Source organism: Callorhinus ursinus, unplaced genomic scaffold, assembly GCF_003265705.2.
Source record: "Callorhinus ursinus isolate GAN/ISIS: 27379988/994484 unplaced genomic scaffold, GSC_fseal_2.0 scaffold1, whole genome shotgun sequence".
Classification (NCBI taxonomy): Eukaryota; Metazoa; Chordata; class Mammalia; order Carnivora; family Otariidae; genus Callorhinus; species Callorhinus ursinus.
Window position 1 is genome coordinate 43,171,734 of NW_027397063.1, and position 22,759 is coordinate 43,194,492.

General features: G+C 39.2%; 1 pseudogene; it reads right to left on the reverse strand.

Annotated features, from left to right (window-relative positions):
- Positions 1 to 1,710: 1,710 nt before the first annotated feature.
- Positions 1,711 to 19,089, reverse strand: LOC112819297 (large ribosomal subunit protein eL18 pseudogene; annotated as a pseudogene).
- Positions 19,090 to 22,759: the final 3,670 nt, after the last annotated feature.

Genomic DNA, 22,759 nt, shown 5'->3' on the forward strand with positions numbered 1-22,759 from the left:
GTCACTTTTCTCTTCAGAGAGTTGTTGCTATTCTTTTCTTCGATCTCCTGTTGAGTTCGTAGGTGTTCAGAATGTTTTGATCCCTATCTAGCTGAATTCCTGGAACCAGACGAAATCCAGGTCTCCTACTCATCTGCCATCTTACTCCTCCTCCGGTATTTTTTCTTTTTCAGCCTGTGGTTATGAGCAGAGACTCGCAGTGTGAGATCCCAGCAATGGCAGGGTTTTCCTGCAAGTCCTGAAAATCACATGGTGAATCTGGGACCACACAGAGAAGTGAAGGCAGGGGAGGATTTTATTTTTTTTACAGATTAAATAGGACGTTCTCTCAGAGCAATTCTTAGAAATGGCTCAAAAATCAAAAGGCAAAAAAGAAATCAAAAGGGTAATAATAGAAGGTGTAAAACTGCAGTCTTCTATCCATCCCTCCATCCAGCAGTTCTCCACTCCCTTAGTGATGCCACCAGAAAATGTTTTAGCTACTTTCCCTGGTGTTTAGGTTCCAAATAACTTATTTTTAATATCTTTCTAAATTTCGGATATTGTGTATTGACTTCTGCCTATAGAAACTGAAGTTGGCCCTTTTAAATCCCTCTCATAATCTGAAGTCCCTATCACGAATACATGTGTACTCTTCCCATCAAACCCAGTTTTTAACATTTAAGTTGAAAGCTGTATTCAGTTTTAAATTACTGTGGTTATGCATACACTGTTTAATTCAAAACCAAGTTGAGCACTACTGTTAAATTTCCTTTCTTGTACAACTTTTTTGTTGGTATTTTGTGGAGTTACTTGCCCTTTATTTTTGTTGTTATTTAGTTTTCTTACAATCTCTGCCTAAATATTCCCACAATCTTCACTTCTCAGTCCTATTTTCCACTCAGTCCTATTTCTGCAAATCTATTTATTGTAATAGGAATTTTGTGAAATTCCTCCCAGAACTTTAATTCCTACCTCTTCTGCTTCAGTCTGCCTGGTTTTTCTCTAAGGCTCAATATGTATCTTCACACTTCTTGTTCTTTTCCAGCAAATTCTCTTCACCTCTGTCCTGTGCTGGATCCACTATTTCATGGATATCACATATAGAGGATATTTGTTGTAAGTTTTGCATGCCTAGCATCTGAAGCATTTTCTGTGTTAGGGGAAAGCCTCACTCTTAGGGACAATGCAGGAAAGTAAAGACTGACTTGCTGTACAATAGCTGAAAATACTAGATTCTCATTTTCACTCACATTTTTTTATCCAGCAGACAAATATGTAAGCTAGGATGGCTCAGTCAAATGTGTTCATGGCAGATTTTATGCTTTTTGCTCATGATGCATAAAAAAAGAGGCAGGGGATGCTTTCTCTTATGGTAGCAGAGATAACACTGTAAGGTGGGACTCTTGGTGTGGGTAGGGACAGCTCACCACCCCCAGCCAATACCTGCAAGGACCTCTGGTACTAACTGCCCTTTCCCACCCCTGTGATATTCTTGCTGTTTTCTTAGTACTGCTACAGAAGTCAAGCTTGACCATGTGAAACCCTGCTGGAACCCCCAATCTGTAATCATAAGATTCTCCCAAATCACTGTTTTTCTCCTTGTTTCCCACCAAGTTTCTAGAGCCATGTGTATCTACCTTGCAATTGTGGAGGTGTCCACAAGCAAGATCTCTGGTGGTTTTGTGTGAAAGATAAAAAGGCCTCATGAATCCATTTTAAAATTTGTAATTAATTTATTTTCTTGCATCTAAAATCTTTTTCATAACAAAGGAGGATCTGGGGGCAGTTTTTGTAACCACGGTGTGTCCATTGGACTCTGGTAAGCTCAAACTTCTGGCCCTGGAGTGCATATAGGGTGTAGTGTGGCTGCACAAGGTCTCCCGGCCTTGTTAAAATGCCTGCACACTTCTGGACCCTTCAGAGGAGCAGAGAGCAGGACAGCCCCGCCACGCTTGGGGGAGTACAGGGCCAGCTGGATGAAGGTGAGGACCTAGCTCCAGCCTTGAGGATGAAGGTTCTGCGCGAGGCTGTTTTCAGCATAGTGCGCACACTTTCAGTTTGGGTACTTCCTGGATGGATGCTCAGGTCACCCGTTATAGTCTCTGCAACAATAGCTCTTTTGTCTTCCTGGCCAGAAAGTTTCATCTTCCAGTTCATCCGGGAAAGTTCGAAGGCGGCAGGTTGGTGCGACTCATGAACCACCTCTTCAGCACAACTTAGTTGAAAGTGCAGTTGGTTTGTTTGGCCAGAAAATTGTACAGCTTGACCAACAGCCTTTTATAGATGTTCTGGCTTTTGGGCTCTTCACAGTTAACTTTTTGGTCCTTGTTGTGGAGGATGCCAAGTCCAATTATGGCACTTCTCCCACCTCCAAACTCAGCACAGCTCAAGAGGTGTAAAACGTTTCATTTCTCTGGCGACAGCGCATGGCATATTTTGTAGCCCTTCCAATGATACTATAAATTATCCATATCGTCCAGAAAAATTCTTCATCTAGATAATCATCCTGGGTCCTCTTCTTTGGAACTATGAACTCTGTTTGATACAAAGCTTGAAGATGGATTACACCTTCATTTCTTCTTTACTATCTTGTTTTGCTGGAGACCACTCTGTAGCAACTTTCAGTAATTATATGGAGGGAGAACATTTTTTGAGAGCACTTATATTGGGAATTTTTTTCCTATTCTCATGGTTGACAGTTTGGACTTAAATCTTTAGGTAGCAACTCATGCATCAGAATTTTTTTTTTAAATTTGTTTCCCTTTAAATTTTTTTATTGTTATGTTAATCACCATACATTACATCATCAGTTTTTGATGTAGTGTTCCATTATTCATGGCCTGTGCACAACACCCAGTGCTCCATGCAGAACGCACCCTCTTCAATACCCATTACCAGGCTAACCCATCCCCCCATCCCCCCTCCAGAACCCTCAGTCTGCCCTTCAGAGTCCCATTGTCTCTCATGGTTCATCTCCCACTCCGATTTGCCCCCCTTCATTCTTCCCCTCCTGCTATCTTCTTTTTTTTTTTTCCTTAAGATATATTTCATTATTTGTTTCAGAGGTACAGATCTGTGATTCAACAGTCTTGCACAATTCACAGCGCTCACCATAGCACATACCCTCCCCAATGTCTATCACCCAGCCACCCCATCCCTCCCACCCCACGTCCACTCCAGCAACCCTCAGTTTGTTTCCTGAGATTAAGAATTCCTCATATCAGTAAGGTCATATAATACATGTCTTTCTCTGATTAACTTATTTCACTCAGCATAACACCCTCCAGTTCCATCCACGTCGTTGCAAATGGCAAGATCTCATTCCTTTTGATGGCTGCATAATATTCCATTGTGTATATATACCACTTTTTTATCCATTCATCTGTCGATGGACATCTTGGAAAGAGCCAAGGAAAGGCTTTTCCACAGTTTGGAGACTTAGAAAGGCTCTTTCCACAGTTTGGCTATTGTGGACATTGCTGCTATAAACATCGGGGTGCACGTACCCCCTCAGATCCCTCCCATTTGTATCTTTGGGGTAAATACCCAGTAGTGCAATTGCTGGATCATATGGTAGCTCTATTTTCAACATTTTGAGGAACCTCCACACTGTTTCCCAGATGGCTGCACCAGCTTGCATTCCCACCAACAGTGTAGGAGGGTTCCCCTTTCTCCGCATCCCCGCCAACATCTGTCGTTTCCTGACTTGTTAATTTTAGCCATTCTGACTGGTGTGAGGTGGTATCTCATTGAGGTTTTGATTTGGATTTCCCTGATGCCGAGCGATGTTGAGCACTTTTTCATGTGTCTGTGGGCCATTTGGATGTCTTCTTTGGAAAGATGTCTGCTCATGTCTTCTGCCCATTTCTTGATTGGATTATTTGTTCTTTGGGTGTTGAGTTTGATAAGTTCTTTATAGATTTTGGATACTAGCCCTTTATCTGATATCTCATTTGCAAATATCTTCTCCCATTCTGTCGGTTGTCTTTTGGTTTTGTGGACTGTTTTCTTTGCTGTGTAAAAGCTTTTTGTCTTGATGAAATCCCAATAGTTCATTTTTGCCCTTGCTTCCCTTGCCTTTGGTGATGTTTCTAGGAAGAAGTTGCTGCGGCTGAGGTCGAAGAGGCTGCTGCCTGTGTTCTCCTTTAGGATTTTGATGGACAACTGTCTCACGTTTAGGTCTTTCAACCATTTTGAGTCTATTTTTGTGCGTGGTGTAAGGAAATGGTGCAGTTTCATTCTTCTGCATGTGGCTGTCCAATTTTCTCAACACCATTTGTTGAAGAGACTGTCTTTTTTCCATTGGACATTCTTTCCTGCTTTGTTGAAGATTAGTTGTCCATAGAGTTGAGGGTCCATTTGTGGGCTCTCTATTCTGTTCCATTGATCTATGTGTCTGTTTTTGGGCCAGTACCATACTGTCTTGATGATGACAGCTTTGTAATAGAGCTGGAAGTCCGGAATTGTGATGCCACCAGCTTTGCTTTTCTTTATTCAATATTCCTCTGGCTATTCAGGGTCTTTTCTGGTTCCATACAAATTTTAGAATTATTTGTTCCATTTCTTTGAAAAAAGGTGTTGGTATTTTGATGGGGATTGCACTGAATGTGTAGATTGCTCTAGGTAGCATTGACATCTTCACAATATTTGTTCTTCTAATCCATGAGCATGGAACGTTTTTCCATTCCTTTGTGTCTTCCTCAATTTCTTTCATGAGTATTTTATAGTTTTCTGAGTACTGATCCTTTGCCTCTTTGGTTAGATTTATTCCTAGGTATCTTATGGTTTTGGGTGCAATTGTAAATGGGATCGACTCCTTAATTTCTCTCTCTTCTGTCTTGTTGTTGGTGTATAGGAATGCCACTGATTTCTGTGCATTGATTTTATGTCCGGCCACTTTACTGAATTCCTGTATGAGTTCTAGCAGTTTTGGGGTGAAGGCTTTTGGGTTTTCCACATAAATATCATATCATTTGCAAACAGTGAGAGTTTGACTTCTTTGCCAAATGGATGCCTTTGATTTCTTTTTGCTGTCTGATTGCTGTGGCTAGGACTTCTAATACTATGTTGAATAACAGTGGTGATAGTGGACATCCCTGCCGCGTTCCTGACCTCAAGGGGAAAGCTCTCAGTTTTTCCTCACTGAGAATGATATTTGCTGTAGGTTTTTCATAGATGGCTTTTATCATGCATCAGAATTTTAAAAGCATTTTTACATTTGTTTTATTGCTTTCAACATGCCTGCTCAGAAGGCAGATGGTACTTTTATGCGCAGACCTATGCCTGTGAAACTTTTCTTTCCCCGGAAATTTTCAGGCTCCTCCTTCATCCCTTAGGTGGTGAAATTTTGCAGTGATGGACTTTGATGTGAGTTGTTTTTGCTTTGTTTCTCCATTTCCTTTCTGTTGGATCCTTTAAGCTCTTTTCAACGTGAAGATCCACGTCTAATTAGGGGAATTTTCCTTGTTTTATTTTATAATTTTTCCCTTCCATTTTCTCTGCTTTTTTATCTGGAACTCCCAGTATATAAATGTTGGACTTAGTGAGTCAATCTTTTTTTCTTATATTTTCTGTCCTATTTTTCTTCTATTTTTGTTTTATTTTCTGGGAGATACCACTAACTTTATTTTTCAATATTTCTTTCATTTTTAGTTTTGCTATTATATTTTAACTTTCTAAGACATTTCTTCTTGTTATCTGAAATAACCCCCTTTTTGTAGCATTTTGATTTGTGGCTATGCATAAGTATATTTATCTTATTTCTTTAAGGACAATAAAATATATATATATTTTAATTTTTGCTCCTTAAATTCCCTTGTTTTTGCTGTTGCTGTTGTTTGTTTTTCTGTATGTTTTCATTTTCATGTTTTATATTAGAGATTTTTCACAACTGGTTGGTAGTCTTTGGCCTGTCATTTATATTAAGTGTGAGGCACTAAGAGTTTATTGGAGCCCTGTTTTCTCAGGCGGGGCTGGTTTACAGATGAGTTTTACCCAGGGAAGAACTCGGGCTTTTTGTTATGTTTGATGGAATCTCCCATTGTCGGTACGGGTAGGATTTTTTTTTTCTTTTGATTTGATTTTTCCTTCTATTTCCTGCATGGGGATTTTGACTTGGATGCTAGTAGGCCAGGCACCAGGATGGGGAAGTGTCTGATGGACTCAGTGTTTATTAAATGAATTATCATTCAAATTCTATTTTTAGTTCCTTACTTACCTCTTCCCCTTACTTATGCTTTATATCCTTAGATGAGATCCTCCATTGTTCAACTTTTCCAGAAACTAAACCCTTTAACTTTAGCAGGGGTAGGAGAGAGATAATTACTTGGCTGCTCGGGATAGAAGAAAATATAGCAGCTCTTTTTAAAGACTTAGCCACTTACCTTGCTTTCTGCCTTTCACCTTTACTGAACGATCTGATCCCTTTAATTCTTCAGGCTCCTGTGGTATGAAACAGTGATTCTTGCTGTAATCCCCATTCTTCTCACACACACATACACATCTCCATTCAGGTCTCCTAAATTAGTAATAACTGCCTACCTGAATTCCAGTTTCCAAAATTATTAACATCTTTTTTCTACATTGCTCTGGTTTCTTTCTTTTCTTCTTTTTCTTTTTTCTTTTCTTTTCTTTTCTTTTCTTTTCTTTTCTTCTTTTCTTTTTCTTTCTTTCTTTCTTTCTTTCTTTCTTTCTTTCTTTCTTTCTTTCTTTCTTTCTTTCTTTCTTTCTTCTTTTTCTTTCTCTTTCCTTCCTTCCTTTTCACTTTGTAAACCTATCCTTTTTTAATTGCTGTAATTTTTTGGTGTTTTTAGATGGATCAGAAATAAATGCATGTGTTAGATTCATAAGGTTTAATCAGAAAATTCTAAGTACATTTCTTTCATAAGAAAAAAGTCAAGGAACTGAAAAATCCTTCTGTGGGCAGATAGGATACCAAAGCCTATAGTGGGAATGGAAATTCTGAGTTCTATAAACTGTCCCTGGGCTTTTCCATATATCTACTCTTCCTGGATTGACATTTATTAGGATTGGTTTATTCCAGAATTGTATATCTTTCTGCTTTTGCTGTACTCAGAATTAGAAATGTGTCATTATTATTTTGCCTTCTGTGCCTCACTTTTAACCCTCTTTCTAATGGATAAGATCATTATTAACAAAGGATTATAACTCTTGTCACTCACATTCCAAATTCTAGTTCTGTTTTTTTTTTTCTAACTGAGCTGAGTTCATTAGTTGAATCTGTGCTCTTCCACAATATCTATGTTCAGAATACCTCTTTTTCTTCACCCTCTGAGGTTTTATTTCCTTTCTGAGATGACTTTAAGATAAGCATACTCTAGGTAATATTTATGTAACTGTTATGCATTATTAGCTATACAAATGAGGCATTCTATCACCCTATTCTAACCAATAACAGATTTTAAATGTTTAGCAGATATTAAGCATTGTATATAGAGGGAAAACAAGAGTATAGACAGATTAGGGATCGAAGATTTATCAGGAATAGAGATTCAAAGAAAGAAGAGCAGAAAAAAAAAATAACGGGGTATTCATTATGGGTCATATCTTCTGAGGCAAAATAATTGGTTATGTATTTTCATTTAACTACATTATATAGCATATAAAATCTGACTCTTTTTTTTGTCTTTCAAAATAAAATATTGGAAAATTCTTGTTAAATCATGTGTGTTGTCACAAGGTCATCAGTGAAACCAGAAACTTCATACCTAACTTCACACTTTAAGAAGTTGATCTACATGGGGTGGTGCCTGGCTGGCTGAGGGGAGCATGTGACTCTTGATCTCAAGGTTGTGAGTTCAAGCCCCACTTTGGGGGTAGAGATTAATTAAATAAATAAATATGAAGAAAAGAGAGAAGTTAATTTACATGAGACCAGAAGCCAAAGGATATTGCATATTTCGTTTCTAATTTTTATGAAAAAGAAGTAAAGCATTTGCCTTCATGTATAAATAACAATGGACTATTTGAAATGGAGAATTCCTTTCTGCAGAAGTCTATACAATTTTATGCTAACATCCCTCAGCCTGTGAAACTCTCTGTCGGGAGAAGAGTTAACAAAATTATCTTTAGAACTCTTATTAATATATTTTTCACTTCCATTTTATCAGTGACTTGTTTTGTTGTGAAAAACACTAAGCAAAATGCCTATCTATTCTACAATAGCTTTAAACTGAAAACAAAACAAGTTATACAAGATAGAAGAAAAAATGAATATATTATGTTTTTTTCCCCTCAGATGTACAAGGTATACTTTTAAGTAAATAAAAGATTATGAAATGCCTTCTGGCTCTGTTTCTGTCCAGTGTTACCATGCCCACTATTACCTGGTTAAAGAATGTTGGCTTGTTCTTGAGGGACATGACACTAAAACCTTAGAACTTGTCATTTTGTTTCCACATTAGAAACTTTTTCTACAGAATCACCTTCCACCCCCCTTTTGTTTTGGGACTAGCAAATCTATTTTCCTTCATGCATTTTGTTTGTCTAATACAAGATTCTTGAAGACAGTAGATTCATAAACGAATGGATATTTTGGAAACGGTTATTTTAACTTTCATTATGATGCTTCCTTCTTTGGGGAGAGATAGATGTTTTAACTTCCATTATAAATTTTTTTTTTTTTTTTTTTTAGGAAGATGAATGTGATGTTTTATTGTTTCCACATGCCTGGGAAAAGGGGTGCAGAAATCATGTTCTCACTGGGCCCCAAAACCAAATTGGCTATATGTGCAAATAGTCACCAAATCTCTAGACTCACAGGGACCTTAAGTAAAAGGTCTATGACCATGATCACCCACTTCCCTCAGAAACCCTCTCCTCAAGGCACTCAGAGAGGTCCTTCTCCTTTAGTTCAGGGAGGTCACCCCATGGTTTCAACTCCTTCAGTAACTCCTCACTAATGTTTGCTAAACTACCATGCCCCTCCACAACTAAGGATCCTCCCTGCTCTGGCCTGCACACTCCCCCCACTACCCGCATCCACCTCGCAGCTCCGCCCCTTGTCCCCTGCTCCAGCCTCAGACCTCCCCTGGCCTTGGACTCCCTGAACTCAGTCCTTCCCATGTCTCCACACCAGGTTCTCTCAGAAGGAGATGGGTTTCACCTGGAGATCATGGTAGACACACATGTTCTGGCAACATTGAGCATCTGTTGAAAGCAGGGCAGACACAAAGTATAACACATTGTGATCTATAGTTCTCTATTTGTCTTCTATTGATCTTGAATACTGTAGCTTTATAATAGGTCTTCAAGTTCAAGTGTCAATCTTTTAACTTTGTTCTTCCCCTGGAATATTATGTTGCTAATTTGGATCTTTTCCCTCTCTGCATAAACTTTAGAATCAGTTCTTCAGGATTTACAAAATAACTTGCTGGGATTTTAAGGGTTGCATTGAATCTATACATCCATCCAATTGGGAAGAACTGACATCTTGAAAGTAATGAGCTTTCTCATCAATGAACATAGAAGATCTCTCAATTTATTTAGTTTTTCTTTGATTCCATCCATCAGAATTGTGTTATTTTCCTTATATAGATCTTGCACATATTATTTTTGATAGATACCTAAGCATTTCCCTTTTTTAAAAATTTTTTAATTATTATGTTAAACACCATACATTACATCATTAGCTTTTGATGTAGTATTCCATGATTCATTGTTTGTGCATAACACCCAGTGCTCCACGCAAAATGTGCCCTCTTTAATACCCATCACCAGGCTAACCCATCCTCCACCGCCCTCCCCTCTAGAACCCTCAGTTTGTTTTTCAGAGTCCATCGTCTCTCATGGTTCGTCTCCCCCTCCAACTTACTCCCCTTCATCCTTCCCCTCCTGCTATCTTCTTCTTCTTTTTTTTTCTTAATATATATTGCATTATTTGTTTCAGAGGTACAGATCTGTGATTCAACAGTCTTGCACAATTCACAGCACTCACCATAGCACATACCCCTCCCAATGTCTATCACCGAGCCACCCCTCCCTCCCACCCTCCACCACTCCAGCAACCCTCAGTTTCTTTCCTGAGATTAAGAATTCCTCATATCAGTGAGGTCATATGATACATGTCTTTCTCTGATTGACTTATTTCACTCAGCATAACACCCTCCAGTTCCAATCACGTCGTTGCAAATGGCAAGATCTCATTCCTTTTGATGGCTGCATAATATTCCATTGTGTATATATACTACATCTTCTTTATCCATTCATCTGTCGATGGACATCTTCGCTCTTTCCACAGTTTGGCTATTGTGGACATTGCTGCTATAAACATTGGGGTGCACGTACCCCTTCGGATCCCTACATTTGTATCTTTGGGGTAAATACCTAGTAGTTCAATTGCTGGATCATATGGTAGCTCTATTTTCAACTGTTTGAGGAACCTCCACACTGTTTTCCAGAGTGGTTGCACCAGCTTGCATTCCCACCAACAGTGTAGGAGGGTTCCCCTTTCTCCGCATCCCCGCCAACATCTGTCATTTCCTGACTTGTTAATTTTAGCCATTCTGCCTGGTGTGAGGTGGTATCATATTGAAGTTTTGATTTGGATTTCCCTGATGCCGAGCGATGTTGAGCACTTTTTCATGTGCCTGTGGGCCATTTGGATGTCTTCTTTGGAAAGATGTCTGCTCATGTCTTCTGCCCATTTCTTGATTGGATTATTTGTTCTTTGGGTGTTGAGTTTGATAAGTTCTTTATAGATTTTGGATACTAGCCCTTTATCTGATATGTCATTTGCAATATCTTCTCCCATTCTGTCGGTTGTCTTTTGGTTTTGTGGACTGTTTCTTTTGCTGTGCAAAAGCTTTTTATCTTGATGAAATCCCAATAGTTCATTTTGGCCCTTGCTTCCCTTGCCTTTGGCGATGTTTCTAGGAAGAAGTTGCTGCGGCTGAGGTCGAAGAGGCTGCTGCCTAGGTAGAAGAGGCTACTGCCTGTGTCCTCCTTTAGGACTTTGATGGACAACTGTCTCACGTTTAGGTCTTTAAACCATTTGGAGTATATTTTTGTGTGTGGTGTAAGGAAATAGTGCAGTTTCATTCTTCTGCAAGTGGCTATCCAATTTTCCCAACACCATTTGTTGAAGAGGCTGTTTTTGCCATTGGACATTCTTTCCTGCTTTGTTGAAGATTAGTTGTCCATAGAGTTGAGGGTCCATTTGTGGGCTCTCTATTCTGTTCCATTGATCTATGTGTCTGTTTTTGGGCCAGTACCATACTGTCTTGATGATGACAGCTTTGTAATAGAGGTGGAAGTCCGGAATTGTGATGCCACCAGCTTTGCTTTTCTTTTTCAACATTCCTCTGGCTATTCGGGGTCTCTTCTGGTTCCATACAAATTTTAGGATTATTTGTTCCATTTCTTTGAAAAAAGTGAATGGTATTTTGATGGGGATTGCACTGAATGTGTAGATTGCTCCAGGTAGCATTGACATCTTCACAAAGTTTGTTCTTCCAATCCATGAGCATGGAATGTTTTTCCATTTCTTTGTGTCTTCTTCAATTTCTTTCATGAGTATTTTATAGTTTTCTGAGTACAGATCCTTTGCCTCTTTGGTTAAATTTATTCCTAGGTATCTTATGGTTTTGGGTGCAATTGTAAATGGGATCAATTCCTTGATTTGTCTCTCTTCGTTCTTGTTGTTGGTGTATAGGAATGCCACTGATTTCTGTGCATTGATTTTATATCCTGCTACTTTACTGAATTCCTGTATGAGTTCTAGCGGTTTTGGGGTGGAGTCTTTTGGGTTTTCCACATACAGTATCATATCATCTGCAAAGAGTGAGAGTTTGACTTCCTCTTTGCCGATTTGGATGCCTTTGATTTCTTTTTGTTGTCTGATTGCTGTGGCTAGGACTTCTAATCCTATGTTGAAGAGCAGTGGTGATAGTAGACATCCCTGCCGCATTCCTGATCTTAGGGGCAAAGCTCTCAGCTTTTCCCTATTGAGAATGATATTCGCTGTAGGTTTTTCATAGATGGCTTTTATGATATTGAGGTATGTACCCTCTATCCCTATACTCTGAAGAGTTTTGATCAAGAAAGGATGCTGTACTTTGTCAAATGCTTTTTCTGCATCTATTGAGAGGATCATATGATTCTTGTTCTTTCTTTTGTTAATGTATTGTATCACGTTGATTGATTTGCGGATGTTGAACCAGCCTTGCAGCCCAGGGATAAATCCCACTTGGTCATGGTGAATAATCCTTTTAATGTACTGTTGGATCCTATTGGCTAGTATTTTGGTGAGAATTTTTGCATTCATGTTCATCAAGGATATTGGTCTGTAATTCTCCTTTTTGATGGGGTCTTTGTCTGGTTTTGGGATCAAGGTAATGGTGGCCTCATAAAATGAGTTTGGAAGTTTTCCTTCCATTTCTATTTTTTGGAACAGTTTCAGAAGAATAGGTATTAATTCTTCCTTAAATGTTTGGTAGAATTCCCCTGGGAAGGCATCTGGCCCCGAGCTTTTGTTTCTTGGGAGATTTTGGATGACTGCTTCAATTTCCTTAGTGGTTCTAGGTCTGTTCAGGTTTTCTATTCTTCCTGGTTCAATTTTGGTAGTTGATACATTTCTAGGAATGCATCCATTTCTTCCAGGTTATCTAATTTGCTGGCATAGAGTAGCTCATAATATGTTCTTATAATTGTTTGTATTTCTTTGGTGTTGGTTGTGATCTCTCCTCTTTCATTCATGATTTTGTTGATTTGGGTCATTTCTCTTTTCTTTTTGATCAGTCTGGACAGGGGTTTATCAATCTTGTTAATTCTTTCAAAGAACCAGCTCCTAGTTTCGTTGATCTGTTCTACTGTTCTTTTGCTTTCTATTTCATGGATTTCTGCTCTGATCTTTATTATTTCTCTCCTCCTGCTGGGTTTAGGCTTTATTTGCTGTTTTTTTCTCTAGCTCCTTTCGGTGTAGGGTTAGGTTGTGTATTTGAGACCGTTCTTGTTTCTTGAAAAAGGCTTGTATTGCTATATACTTTCCTCTTAGGACTGCCTTTGCTGTATCCCAAAGATTTTGAACAGTTGTGTTTTCATTTTCATTGGTTTCCATGAATTTTTTTAATTCTTCTTTAATTTTCTGGTTGACCCATTCATTCTATAGTAGGATGCTCTTTAGCCTCCATGTATTTGAGTTCTTTCCAACTTTCCTCTTGTGATTGAGTTCTACTTTCAAAGCATTGTGGTCTGAAAATATGCAGGGAATAATCCCAATCTTTTGGTACCGGTTGAGACCTGATTTGTGACCTAGGATGTGATCAATTCTGGAGAATGTTCCATGGGCACTAGAGAAGAATGTGTATTCCATTGCTTTGGGATGGAGTGTTCTGAATATGTCTGTGAAGTCCATTCGGTCCAGTGGGTCATTTAAAATCTTTATTTCCTTGTTGATCTTTTGCTTTGATGATCTGTCCATTTCAGTCAAGGGGTTTTTAAAGTCCCCCACTATTATTGTATTGTTGTCACTGTGTTTCTTTGCTTTTGTTATTAATTTCCTTATAAAATTGGCTGCTCCAATGTTAGAGGCATAGATATTTACAATTGTTAGATCTTCTTGTTGGATAGACGCTTTAAGTAGGATATAGTGTCCTCCTTCATCTCTTATTACAGTCTTTGTTTTAAAATTTAATTTGTCTAATATAAGGATTGCCACCCCAGCTTTCTTTTGGTGTCTATTAGCATGGTAAATCGTTTTCCACCCCATCAGTTTCAATCTGGGGGTGCCTTTGGGTCTAAAATGAGTCTCTTGCAGACAGCATAATGATGGATCTTGTTTTTTAATCCAATCTGATAGCCTGTGTCTTTTGATTGGGGCATTTTGCCCATTTACATTCAAAGTAACTATTGAAAGATATGAATTTAGTCCATTGTATTGCCTGTAAGGTGACTGTTATTGTATATTGTCTGTGTTCCTTTCTGATCTATGCTGCTTTTAGGCTCTCTCTTTGCTTAGAGGACCCCTTTCACTATTTCTTGTAGGGCTGGTTTCGTGTTTGCAAATTCCTTTAGTTTTTGTTTGTCCTGGAAGCTTTTTACCTCTCCTTCTATTTTCAATGACAGCCTAGCTGGATATAGTATTCTTGGCTGCATATTTTTCTCGTTTAGTGCTCTGAAGTTATCATGCCAGTCCTTTCTGGCCTGCCAGGTCTCTGTGGATAGGTCTGTTGCCAATCTAATGTTTCTACCACTGTAGGTTACAAATCTCTTCTCCTGAGCTGCTTTCAGAATTTTCTCTTTGTCTCTGAGACTCGTAAGTTTTACTATTAGATGTCGGGGTGTTGACCTATTTTTATTGATTTTAGAGAGGGGTTCTCTGTGCCTCCTGGATTTTGATGTCTGTTTCCTTCCCCACATTAGGGAAGTTCTCTGCTATACTTCGCTCCAATATACCTTCTGCCCCTCTCTCTCTTTTTCCTTCTTCTGGGATCCCAATTATTCTAATATTCTTTCATATTATCCTATCGCTTCTCTCTCGAATTCTGCCCTCGTGATCCTATAGTTGTTCCTCTCTCTTTTTCTCAGCTTCTTTATTTTCCATCATTTGGTCTTCTATATCGCTGATTCTCTCTTCTGCCTCGTTTATCCTTGCAGTTAGTGCCCCCATTTTTCTTTGTACCTCATTTATAGCCTTTTTGATTTCGACTTGGTTAGATTTTAGTTCTTTTATTTCTCCAGAAAGCGTTTCTCTAATAACTTCCACACTTTTTTCAAGCCCAGCTAGTATCTTTAAAGTCATGATTCTGAACTCTAGTTCTGACATTGTACTAATATCCGTATTTGAGTAGGTCCCTGGCAGACGGTACTACCTCTTCTTCTTTTTGCTGAGGTGTTTTTTTTTCATCTCATCATTTTGTCCAGAGGAGAAGAGATGAATGGGAGAACAAAATGCTAACCAATTAACAACGTCCCCAGCAAATATACTCTATATAAATCAGAAAAGACTTGAAACCAGGGGAAAAGAAAGGGAAAGAAAGAAAAAAGAAAGAGGAAAAAAATAAAAAGAAAAAGATAAAAAGAAACAAAAACAGAGCAAAACAAAAAAAACAGAATATGATCAAATATGATCAGGCTAGTGCATAGATCAGTGCCACACACTGGATTTTGGGCGTATTTTGGTCTAAGAACGTGCCTCCTAATATTTTAAAGGAAGAAAGACTTATATATGTACAAAATAAGGGTTGATACAATGAAGGGATGAAAGATGACTGTAAAGATGAAAATTATAAAAGATTTTATAAAAGGAATTGATAAGATAAGAAGTTGTTTGGAAAAAGAAAGAAGATTAAAAAAAAAAGGGAGAGAATATGATCAGGCAGGAGACTAGAACAAAGCCATACACTAGTGATTTAGGGTATATTTTGATCTGTTAGAAGAAATTGTATCTCAAAATTTTAAATAGAGAACAACTTAGATATATATATATATATGCCAAAAATAAGGGTAACTACTATGAAGGGATAAAATATGACTCTAAAAAAGAAAAATAAAAAATGTTTTTTTTTTTTTAAAAAGGGATTGATAACATTTTGGTAAAAGAAGGGAAAAAGAAAAATTAAAAAAAAAAAACAGTTAAAAAAATTAACTTTGAAAAACTAATGAATCATGGTAAAAGAGCCATGAATTCTATGTGCAGTATTCCCCTAGCACTGGAGTTCTCCCGTTCTCCTTTATGGGTAAACTTGGTCTTGGCTTGCTGGCTGTTCATGCTGATCTTCTGGGGGAGGGGCCTGTTGCCGTGGTTCCTAAATGTCTTTGCCAGAGGCGGAACTGCCCCGCCCTTTGAGTCCAGGCTAAGCAATCTGCTTGGGTTTGCTCTCGGGAGCTTTTGTTCCCTGGAAGCTCTCGGTACAGCTTTGGAGGACCAGGGTGAAAATGGTGGCCTCCCAATCTCCGTCCGGAGGAGCCGAGAACATGGGGCCCCGCTCCTCAGTGCGCCCCCAGCGAAAAGCAGTCACTCCCGTCTCCCCAGTCTCCAGCCGCACTCCATGCTCACTGGCCTGTGACTGAGTGTTTCTATCTCTGGCTCCCAACACTGTGTGGAGTCTCCAAACCCAGCAGATCCCTGCGGTGCGCTCCCGCGCCGCTCTTCCCAGGGGAGGAAGGGGAGTCTCCCCGGCTCTGCTGCTTGTTGGGTCCCTGCTGGAGGAGCAGTGGCCCGACTGGGCCGCGGATCACAGTTTATGGCAACCCCGAGCTGAGAGCCCGCGCCTCGGCTCCACCTCTGCAGCCGGCTTCCCCGCTCTGATACCTGGGAGCTCTGCTGCACTCAGGCACCCCCATCTTTCTGTGACCCCGAGGGTCCTGAGACCACACTGTACCACGAGGGTTCCACCTCCTGCTTAGCCACTGGAGCAACGTCCCTCAGCGGAGCCAACTTCTAAAAGTTCCGATTTTGTGCTCCGCAGCTCTATCACTTGCCAGAAGCGGCTGACGGAGGCCCCCTCCCCCGACATCTATCCTCCCAAATATCGCCTCGGATTCACTTCTCCGCACGTCCTACCTTCCAGTAAGTGGTCGCTTCTCTGTTCAGAGAGTTGTTGCTACTCTCTTCTTCGGTCTCCTGTTGAGTTCATAGGTGTTGAAAATGGTTTGATCCCTATTCAGCTGAATTCCTGAGACCAGACGAAATCCAGGTCTTCTACTCCTCCACCATCTTGCTCCCCATTATAAATGTTTCTAATGCTCTAAGCTTCTTACTCTAATCCTAGAAACACCTTGCCCTAGTCACTGAATCATTTGCTTCAATTGATCCAACTTAAGAGACTATGTTTTCATTCTATACATGTAAAATTTTTGAGAATAGGTACTTATAGATGTTTACATTTTTAAGATTTAATATCCTATTTTAAGAAAAAAAAGAGTGCAGTTTTGTTCTACAATTTTATTGTTCAAATACTTCCCATCTTTACTTGATCCTCACCACAATTACATCAATACATTGTTTTTTCCTTTCCAGGCTGTGTGCTGCAATATTTATGGGGATTCTCTTTTAGCTCACTATTGTATCTCAGTCAACCAACATCCTATCTTTCACATAGTAGGCATTCAATAATTCATCATAAAACACACTGATCCTACCCTTCCATAAAGGACATGTAGTACTGGCTCGTTTCACATTTTATAGTATTGATTTAATGTTTTAAATGCTGGATTTGAAGCTTGAAAAATGACTGTTACTTTTTCAACCAGAATAGTCCATGTTCAGAAGATAATAATAACAGTACTGCCTTATTTTGCTGATTTTAAAATTATCCTCCCAGACACATACATTTTTTAACATCTCTCATATTGGAAAGCAACTACAATCTTGAATTAATTGGAAACTCTCCCTCTCTCTCTTCCTTTCTCCCTTCCTTCCTCTCTCCTTTCTCCCTACCTCTCTTCTTCCCTTTCTTTCTCCTTCCCTCCCTCCTTTCCTTCCTTTATTTTTCTTTTCTTTCTTCATGGATGATAACATAGTGATACTATGTCTTAGAATCAATGCAGACTTTCATTTGAAGGGATAGCCTAGCTACAATTATTTGAACTCCTATTGCATGCTAATGTGCGTGAGGTCTTTATTTTTCTCTCTTTTACAGATGAGGAAGCTTAGACCCCAAAGATATGCAAATCACTCAAAGTTATATATCTAGTAAATGGTGTCACTTGAATTGATATTATTCTACTCCAGAGAGTGCTCTTTACACAAACTAAAGTTTCATTTGTTCATTTATATGTTCACTATATAAGTATACCTGGACAGAGCTCTGAAGTTGTAGAAATAGAATCATATATGCTAAAGTTGGAAGAAAATTCAGAGGACATAGTTTCTAATTCCCTTATTTTGTAGACTAGAAAAGAACTCCAGATAGGGTAAATGATTTCCTCCATGTAATAAGTTTAGAAATTTGCAGACACAGGGCAGGCACATGGTCTTAGGGACCATGATGCAAGTATCTGTAAATGTAGTCCTTAAAATTATTTTGGAAGTCAAAAGGAAAATATTGCTGCACATACAACTCTTCCAATATGTGCCCTGACACTTTTATTAAGAGAGGAAGAATTGATATATGTAACATATACAAAGACTTTCATAATAGTTCCTACTATGTAGTAAGAACTCCTTATATGTTAACTGATTTAATCCTTACCAGAAAGTTTGGAAATGAGAACTAGCTACCTTTGTTGCCATTTTATGAAGTAATAAGAGTTTAGAGAGGTCAAGTGACTTACTGAAAGTGTAAGAATGGGACAATTGATGATTGATGAATGAAGATTTGAGTCGCTCAAACCCTGGCTCATTGAGGTTCTGGCTGATGGTGGAGGTAACATCCAATGGGTAATGGAGGAAGGAAGCCAAAGATATTAATTAAATATATTAATTAATTAAAATGAACAGTTACAGAAATGAGGACTGTAGAAGCTTTGCATGATTTTTTGGACTGGTGTGTGTGTGTGTGTGTGTGTGTGTGTGCGCGCGCGCGCGTGTGTATTTGTAGGCTAACCATTTTCTTCATCTCTTGTTTTCTTTTAATGATATTTATATACATGCTATTGGTAGTTTCATTTATAATTTTGACTTAAGGTAATGGTGGGACTGTTATTGAATTTGAGGAACAATTAATATATCTAGTAATGGATACAATGACTTTTCAGACTATTTCTCATTTGGGGGAAAGAATAGAATCTCTTTTAAGAAGGGTAATGGTATATGATTACATAAAGTTGTTTTGTTGTTGTAGGAAAGCTAAAATGTGTGGAGCCAGGAGCAGAGAAGTTAAGAGTCAAAGGAGTGGGCTGTGCTCCTTTATTTATTTATTGCCTATCAGCTCCAATTCACCTTTTTGCCTGCTCTGTGAAAATGGATCTGGGCCTTTTGCCAACTGACACAATGTTAGGTTTTGTCACTAAAGAGAGATGGAGAGATGATGCAGGTGGAAAGGGTTTTGTTTTCTGGTTTTGGAGCATTTGATTAGCAGATTCCCATAGCATGGATAGCTTCTTTATTGCTGGGCTTCCGAAGCTCCTGCAGTGGGCATTTGTATCTCCAGAACCCAACTCCTGTGCGGTGGGTAGATTCTTTAGCGACCAGCTCCTGCAGTGCATGGTAGCGGACAGCACGTCATAGCCAACAGCTTTCACTTGGCCAGTTTGGTAGTGGGAGGCACCTCCCTGTGAACAGCTTTCATAGTCACTTTAGAGCACGTTGCCAGCAATTTTGGCCAGCTAGCCACCACAGCAAATCCTCTGCCATTCAGTGGGTCACAGCTATGCCCTCTACTACGAGGTCAGTATCTCAGCCTCGGGGTACAGGGAAGGGTGTTTTCTCTTGGCACAGGGTGTAGTCACTGCTCCTCATACCTGTTATTCCTATATTTTTTAGAGTTTTCTTTACTTTTTTACTAGTCAGTATCTATCTCCTTATTTCAATCCCTCATTATAGTTGATAATTCATTATATTAAATTTTCCCTTTTTAAATTACTGTGTGATTACTCTGCCTTGATTATACTCAAGGCCGTCTGACCTCAATTTCCATGCTTTTAAACCACTACCCTGTACTACTTTTTACCACTAACAGAGATAATTTAAAGCTGATAATAATGTATCTTTGAATTTTCTTAAGATAAATAATTAATAATTAGGGTAGTAGAATCATAGTATTTTAGGGTAAGAAAGAACATTGAAAGTGATTCAGTCCAGGATCTTTTTTATTCAGATGTAGAAATTGAGGCCAAAATGACTTCAGTTATGCTGAGACCCATATTTTGTCCATGTTATTTTGTATCATTTTTGCCTATTATAGAGTCAATATTTATTAAATGTGAATTGAACTAAAATGAGTGAATTTACTAGATAATGTTTATTGAGTACCTTGCTTGTAGCTACAGATGAAGTGATGATTTAGATATAGCTCTTCACCTCAAGAGGTTTTTGGTCAAATAGCAAATTTGAGATAAGAATGATAACTTTGGTTAAACCTAATTCCTCTTTGCTTCGGATATTATTGCCAAGCTGATTGTGGGTTGAAAACAGAAGATAATTTTCTTTGTGCAGTTTTTATACTTGTGTCTAAAGCTATATAGGAAAGAGGATCATGTGCACATGTTTAAACTTAACTCTGATATAGCTATTAGAACCTGCTATCTTCTGGAACAAGTTTTGTTTAGTGACCTTTAAAAGCTCAATTTCCAAAGCACACATTTATAATTTTATTTTTGTACTTATGGGGATATCATCTTTACACAAAAATCCCCAAATCTTTTTGGATTGTAATTTAGCAGAAACCTTCTTACTTCCCTTTCTAGAATGATGGGTGACAATAAATGAGGCCACAATCTAATAAGACCTGATCGTGACATATCTTGAATATTTAGCTTATGGAATTTTAATAATTAGCCTTGGCTGAATTTGTTTATGAATTCTGATACCTTAAGAAATTGAATAAATACATGTCTATCTTTAGCACATCTTCAATCCTTGGGGGGCACTGTGTATCAGAGCATTTCACAAAAGTTAGAGTAAATCCTACCTTAAAAAAGAGAAATTCTCATAATATATTTTAGATAGATAAGAAATTTTTTGTCGGATAAAAAGTTTTTTCTTATGTAACATTCAATAGCACATAGGCAAACTGAAGGAGGTCAGTAATTAAGTGGCTCTTTTAATTCCCTTTCATAATTTTAAAGTAAATTGGGAAGCTAACAAAAGTGAAAGTTGCTGGACTCTGAGAATAAACAAACAAACAAATGCTTTTTATCAAGTAGTGGTTTTAATATTCTCTTGTGTCAAGTCATAGCTTATCATGAAATCATAATTTTAACCATTCACTTTGTGTCCAATATCATCACCTTTTAATTTATGTTAATACTTACACGGGTGACATAAATTTAATATGTAGGACATCATGAATATTTTTGAAACTATCACCTCTTCTGCTTTCCTTTCCTTCTCTGCCTTATATTTCTGTGTCCATTTCTTGATGATTCTCAGTTCTTAAACTACTTCCCCTAACACACACTTACTCTTTATCTGTTCAGAGCTTCTACTGACCTCTACAAGGCCATGCCAGACACAAATTCTACATGGGTAAAAGAGAGTAAGGATGTGGTCCCCTGCTTCTACTGATCCTTCCAGAGGTCATTCCTCTTATGATGGTACTTTAAAATGTTTATTCTAAGAATAATAATGATAATAATTTAAAAAGTGCCATGACTAAAGTGTTAAAGGGAAGCCTGGGTGGCTCAGTCAGTTGAGTGTCTGCCTTCGGCTCAGGTCATGATCCCAGGGTCCCGGGACTGAGTCCAGCATCAGGCTTCTTGCTCAGTGGGGAGTCTGCTTCTCCCTCTGCCTGCCGCTCCCCCTGCTTGTGCTCTCTCTCTCTCTCTCTGACACATAAATAAACAAAATCCTAAAAAAATAAAGTGTTAAAAAAATAAAATCCATTGTAATCTATAAACAAGGGAAACCACACATACCATCTTCATGTATTTTCTTCTAATTTTTTAAAGCATTTTGGAGAAATCATTAGGGTTATACTTTATGAAAATATTAGCATGCAGTTTTTATTTCATGTTATTTTTGTGAATTTTCCCATCAGTAAGTACTCTTCAAAAAACTGATTTTAATAGCTTTATGATATTTCACCTTATAGAATAGCATCTTTTAGTTGTTAATGTAAATGGATTTCCAAATAATCACACAGTTTATGAAAAAGGTGGGCTGTCCCTAATGAACTGTGAGAACATTTGGGCATTTTGCACATATTCTGGGGAAGACAGCAGACGGAGCCCCTATCTATTACATTCTTTACCAGTGAGAACATGTGCCTCTCCTCTGATTGGCCTGGAGAGATCACAAAGGAAGAGAGACAAACATGCCTCACAAGAGTGGGGAGGAGCAAGTTGGTGGAGGAGTAGGAGACCTAAATTTCTTCCGGTCCCAGGAATTCAGGTAGGTAGGGATCAAACCATTCTGAACACCTATGAACTCAACGGGAGATCAAAGAAAAGAATAGCAGCAACTCTGAACAGAAAAGCAACCACTTTCTGGAAGGTAGGATGGATGGAGAAGTGAATCCAAGGCGATATTTGGGAAGATAAACGGCGGGGGAGGGAGCTCCGTCGGCCACTTCTGGCAAGTGATGGAGCAGCGGAGCACAAAATCAGAACTTTTAGAAGTCGACTCTGCTGAGGGACGTCGCTCCAGTGCCTAAGCAGGAGGTGGAACCCTCGTGGGACAGTGTGGTCTCAGGACCCTCGGGGTCACAGAAAGACCAGGGTGCCTGAGTGTGGCAGAGCTCCCAGGTATCAGAGCGGGGAAGCCGGCTACAGAGACGGAGCTGAGGCGCAGGCTCTCAGCTCGGGGTGGCCATAAACTGTGATCCGCGGCCCAGTCGGGCCACTGCTCCTCCAGCAGGGACCCAACAAGTGGCAGATCCAGGGAGACTCCACTTCTTCCCCCGGGAGGAGTGGCACAGGAGCGCACTGCAGGGATCTGCTGGGTTTGGAGACTCCAAATGGGGTCGTGTGCCAGAGATAGAAACGCTCGGTCACAGGCCGGGTGAGCACGGAGTGCAGCTGGAGACCGGGGAGACGGGAGTGACTGACTGCTTTTCTCTGGGGGCGCACTGAGGAACGGGGCCCCGAGCTCTGGGCTCCTCCGGGGCAGAAATTGGGAGGCCGCCATTTCACTCTCATTCTCCAAAGCTGTACAGAAAGCTTGCAGGGAACAAAAGCTCCTGAGAGCAAACCCAAGCAGATTACTTAACCCAGTTCC